The sequence below is a fragment of the Oncorhynchus kisutch genome, unplaced genomic scaffold (assembly GCF_002021735.2).
Source record: "Oncorhynchus kisutch isolate 150728-3 unplaced genomic scaffold, Okis_V2 scaffold3902, whole genome shotgun sequence".
In the NCBI taxonomy this organism is placed as follows: domain Eukaryota; kingdom Metazoa; phylum Chordata; class Actinopteri; order Salmoniformes; family Salmonidae; genus Oncorhynchus; species Oncorhynchus kisutch.
The window spans coordinates 240,276-246,104 of record NW_022265847.1 but is presented as its reverse complement, the minus strand read 5'-3'; positions in this window follow the sequence as shown (position 1 = coordinate 246,104).

Genomic DNA, 5,829 nt, shown 5'->3' with positions numbered 1-5,829 from the left:
ACCACGGTTGGCTCGGAAGGCGCCCATCCCACCTCAGTCCTCAGGATCGTCGCTACGCCTCCACCGGTGTTGTGCCCCCCACCGCCAGAATTCGCCCCTTCACGTGGACGGGCACACACTCAATTCTTCATTGTTGCAACTTTCTGGCTAGTTGAGATTTCTGCTCTTCACTCCTTTGTCAGTTCACATTTCACTGATCTTAGTAGCAGAAAGCAGGTTTTATTTGTGTTCTTCAAGGCAGCTGTCAGTGAGGCTGCGTTTCATACATTTTTTTTGTGGCGGTTTGAACGCGGGGGGAGGCACAAGTAATGTCTGCAGTTTTGGGTTTGGCTATTTTGTTTTAAGTTTATTAGTCTATAAATCTCTTTGCCAAAATTCGTCATCTCGTCCATGTCTAATTTGACTAGTAGTTCTGAAATGTTTATTGCTTTCCTACATTTGACTACCTCTGTTTAATATAACACTTTAATGAATTTCGGTTGCCTATCCTGATGAATTTAGTTCTATAGAAAGCATTTGACTGTGTGCCACAGAAAGTATGACTCTGGTGACACAATTAAGTTAATTATTGGGGGTTTGATAAGGCCATCTATATTCTTTGTAGCTGTTTACATACCACCACAGTCAGAGGCTGCCACCAAGACAGCATTGAATGAGCTGTATTCCACCATAAGCAAACAAGAAATCGCTCACCCAGAGGCGGCGCTCCTAGTAGCCGGGGACTTTAATGCAGGGAAACTTAAATCAGTTTTACCAAATTTCTATCAGCATGTTAAGTGTGCAACCAGAGGAAAAAGAACTCTGGAACACCTTTACTCCACACACAGAGATGCACACAAAGCTCTCCCTCGCCCTCCATTTGGCAAATCTGACCATAATTCCTGATTCCTGCTTACAAGTAAAAAATTAAAGCAGGAAGCACCAGTGACTAGATCAATAAAAAAGTGGTCAGATGAAGCAGATGCTAAACTACAGGACTGTTTTGCACAGACTGGAATATGTTCCAGGAGTCCTCCGATGGCATTGAGGAGCACACCACATCAGTCATTGGCTTCATCAATAAGTGCATCGATGACGTCCTCCCCACAGTGACCTACATACCCCAACCAGAAGCCATGGATTACAGGCAGCATTGGCACTGAGCTAAAGGCTAGAGCTTCCGCTTTCAAAGAGCGGGACTCTAACCTGGAAGCTTCTAAGAAATCCCGCTATGCCCTCCGACGAACCATCAAACAGGCAAAGCGCCAATACAGGAATAAGATTGAGTCATACTATACCGGCTCATCGGATGTGGCAGGACTTGCAAACCATTACAGACTACAAAGGGAAGTACAGCCGAGAGCTGCCCAGTGACACGAGCCTACCGGGTAAGCTAAACTACTTCTATGCTAGCTTGGAGACAAATAACACTGAAACATGCATGAGAACACTAGCTGTACCGGAAGACTGTGATCACGCTCTCCGCAGCCAATGTGAGTAAGACCTTTAGACAGGTCAACATTCAGAAGGGCCAGACAGATTACCAGGATGTGTACTGCGAGCATGGGCTGACCAAATAGCAAGTGTCTTCACTGACATTTTCAACCTCTCCCTGTCCGAGTCTGTAATACCAACATGTTTCAAGCAGACCACCATAGTGCCTGTGCCCAAGAACACTAAGGTAACCTGCCTAAATGACTAACGACCCGTAGCACTCACGTCTGTAGCCATGAAGTTCTTTGAAAGGCTGGTTATGGCTCACATCAACACCATCATCCCAGAAACCCTAGATCCACTCCAATTTGCATACCGCCCCAACAGATCCACAGATGATGCAGTCTCTATTGCACTCCACACTGCCCTTTTCCACCTGGACAAAAGGAACACCTATGTGAGAATGCTATTCATTGATTACAGCTCAGCGTTCAACACCATAGTGCCCTCAAAGCTCATCACTAAGGACCCTGGGACTAAACCCATCCCTCTGCAACTGGATCCAGGACATCCTGACGGGTTGCCCCCAGGTAGAAAAGGTAAGTAACAACACATTCGCCACGCTGATCCTCAACACAGGGGCCCCTCAAGGATGTGTGCTCAGCCCCCTCCTTTACTCCCTGTTCACTCCAACACCATAATTAAAATTACAGATGACACAACAGTGGTAGGCCTGATCACCGACAACGACGAGACAGCCTATAGGGAGGAGGTCCGAGACCTGGCCGTGTGGTGCCAGGACAACAACCTATCCCTCAACGTGATCAAGACAAAGGAGATGATTGTGGACTACAGGAAATGGAGGGCCGAACAGGTCACCATTCACATTGATGGGGCTATAGTGGAGCAGGTTGAGAGCTGTTCCTTGGTGTTCCTTGGTGTCCACATCACCAACAAATGATCATGGTCCAAACACACCAAGACAGCCGTGAAAAGGGCACAACAAAGCCTATTCCCCACCAGGAGACTGAAAAGATTTGTCCTGGGTCCTCAGATCCTCAAAAAGTTCTACAGCTGCACCATTGAGAGCATCCTGACTGGTATGGCAACTGTTCAGCCTCCAACCGCAAGGCACTACAGAGGGTAGTCAAAGACTCCAGACACCCCAGTTATAGATCTTCTCTCATCTACCGCATGGCAAGTGGTACTGGAGTGCCAACTCTAGGTCCAAAAGGCTTCTTCACAGCTTCTACCCCCAAGCCATAAGACTCCTGAACAGCTAATCAAATGGCTACACAGACTATTTGCATTGCCCCCCCCCCCCTTTTTACGCTGATGCTACTCTCTGTTATTATCTATGCATAGTTACTTTAATAACTCTACCTACAGTGCCTTGCGAAAGTATTCGGCCCCCTTGAACTTTGCGACCTTTTTGCCACATTTCAGGCTTCAAACATAAAGATATAAAACTGTATTTTTTTGTGAAGAATCAACAACAAGTGGGACACAATCATGAAATGGAACAACATTTATTGGATATTTCAAACTTTTTTAACAAATCAAAAACTGAAAAAATGGGGCGTGCAAAATTATTCAGCCCCCTTAAGTTAATACTTTTGCTGCGATTACAGCTGTACGTCGCTTGGGGTATGTACCTATCAGTTTTGCACATCGAGAGACTGAAATTTTTTCCCATTCCTCCTTGCAAAACAGCTCGAGCTCAGTGAGGTTGGATGGAGAGCATTTGTGAACAGCAGTTTTCAGTTCTTTCCACAGATTCTCGATTGGATTCAGGTCTGGACTTTGACTTGGCCATTCTAACACCTGGATATGTTTATTTTTGAACCATTCCATTGTAGATTTTGCTTTATGATTTGGATCATTGTCTTGTTGGAAGACAAATCTCCGTCCCAGTCTCAGGTCTTTTGCAGACTCCATCAGGTTTTCTTCCAGAATGGTCCTGTATTTGGCTCCATCCATCTTCCCATCAATTTTAACCATCTTCCCTGTCCCTGCTGAAGAAAAGCAGGCCCAAACCATGATGCTGCCACCACCATGTTTGACAGTGGGGATGGTGTGTTCAGGGTGATGAGCTGTGTTGCTTTTACGCCAAACATAACGTTTTGCATTGTTGCCAAAAAGTTCAATTTTGGTTTAATCTGACCAGAGCACCTTCTTCCACATGTTTGGTGTGTCTCCCAGGTGGCTTGTGGCAAACTTTAAACAACACTTTTTATGGATATCTTTAAGAAATGGCTTTCTTCTTGCCACTCTTTGTCACGCCTTGGTCTTAGTATTTTGTGTTTTCTTTAATTATTTGTTCAGGCCAGGGTGTGACATGGGTTTGTGTGTTGTGTTTCGTATTGGGGTTTGTAGTATTTGGGATCGCGGCTGATTAGGGGTGTTGTATAGGCTTGGCTGCCTGAGGCGGTTCTCAATCAGCAGTCAGGTGCTTCTCGTTGCCTCTGATTGGGAACCGTATTTAGGTAGCCTGAGTTCGCTTTGTATTTCGTGGGTGATTGTTCCTGTCTCTGTGTAGTGTCACCAGATAGGCTGTATTAGGTTTCACGTTCCGTTTGTTGTTTTCGTATTTATAGTTATTTCATGTATCGCACTTATTTTCATTAAAGACATGAGTAACCACCACGCTGCATTTCGGTCCGACTCTCTTTCAACAAACGAAGAACGCCGTTACAGAATCACCCACCACACACGGACCGAGCAGCGTGGTAACAGGCAGCGACAGCAGGAGCAGCGAAAGGAGGACGTTATGGACAGCAATGGCATGGAGTATACGACGTGGGAAGAAATCGACAGGTGGGCGGCCGACCCAGAGAGAGTGCAGAAGCCCGCATGGGATTCGCTTGAGCAGTGCGAAGAAGGCTATAGGCGAATGGAGTCGAAAAGGAAAACACGGCGGCGCAGAGCGAAACCCGAAATTCACCCCAAAAAAATTATTGTGGGGGGGCTCAGGGAGAGAGTGGCAGAGTCAGGAGTCAGACCTGAGCCAACTCTCCCTGTTAATCATGAGGAGCAGCGATATAAGGACTTCTGTTCTTGGGAGATGATATTAGACGGAAGAGGACCCTGGGCTCAGCCTGGTGAATATCGCCGCCCCAAGGAGGAAGCAGAGGCAGCAGGAGATAGGAGCCGGCGATACGAGGGAACACGGTTGGCAAGGAAGCCCGAGAAGCAACCCCAAAAAATTATTGGGGGGGGGCTTACAGGGAGTATGGCTATGCCAGGTAGGAGACCTGCGCAAACTCCCTGTGCTTTCCGGTGGGCTAAAGAGACCGGGCAGGCACCGTGTTATGCTAGTGAGCGCACGGTGTCTCCAGTGCGGGTGCATAGCCCGGTACGGTTCATACCAGCCCTTCGTATTTGCCGGGCTAGAGTGGGCATCGAGCCAGGTAAGCTTGGGCAGGCTCGGTGCTCAAGAGCTCCAGTGCGCCTGCACGGTCCGGTCTATCCAGAGCCACCTCCACACACCAGTCCTCCGGTAGCAGCTCCCCGCACCAGGCTTCCTGTGCGTGTCCTCGCTCCAGTATCACCAGTGCCCGTACCACGCATCAGGCCTACAGTGCGCCTCGCCTCTCCTGCTCTGTCGGAGTCTCCCGCCTGTTCAGCGCAGCCAGCGTTTTCCTCCTCTCCTGCGCTGTCAGAGTCTCCCGCCTGTTCAGCGCAGCCAGCGTTTTCCTCCTCTCCTGCGCTGCCGGAGCCTCCTGCCTGTTTGAAGCAGCCTGAGCTGCCAGTCTGCAAGGAGCTGCCAGTCTGCAGGGAGCTGTCAGTCTGCAAGGAGCTGTCAGTCTGCAAGGAGCTGCCAGTCTGCAAGGAGCTGCCAGTCTGCAAGGAGCTGTCAGCCTGCATGGAGCAGTCAGAGCTGTCAGTCTGCAAGGAGCTGCCAGTCTGCAGGGAGCTGTCAGTCTGCAAGGAGCTGCCAGTCTGCAAGGAGCTGCCAGTCTGCAAGGAGCTGCCAGTCTGCAAGGAGCTGCCAGTCTGCAAGGAGCTGTCAGCCTGCATGGAGCAGTCAGAGCTGTCAGTCTGCAAGGAGCTGCCAGTGTGCAGGGAGCTGTCAGTCTGCAAGGAGCTGCCAGTCTGCAAGGAGCTGCCAGTCTGCAAGGAGCTGTCAGTCTGCAAGGAGCTGTCAGCCTGCATGGAGCAGTCAGAGCTGTCAGTCTGCATGAAGCAGCCAGAGCTGTCCGTCTGCAAGGAGCTGCCAGTCTACAAGGAGCTGCCAGTCTGCAAGGAGCTGTCAGCCTGCATGGAGCAGTCAGAGCTGTCAGTCTGCAAGGAGCTTCCAGTCTGCAAGGAGCTGTCAGTCTGCAAGGAGCTGTCAGCCTGCATGGAGCAGTCAGAGCTGTCAGTCTGCAAGGAGCTGCCAGTCTGCAGGGAGCTGTCAGTCTGCAAGGAGCTGTC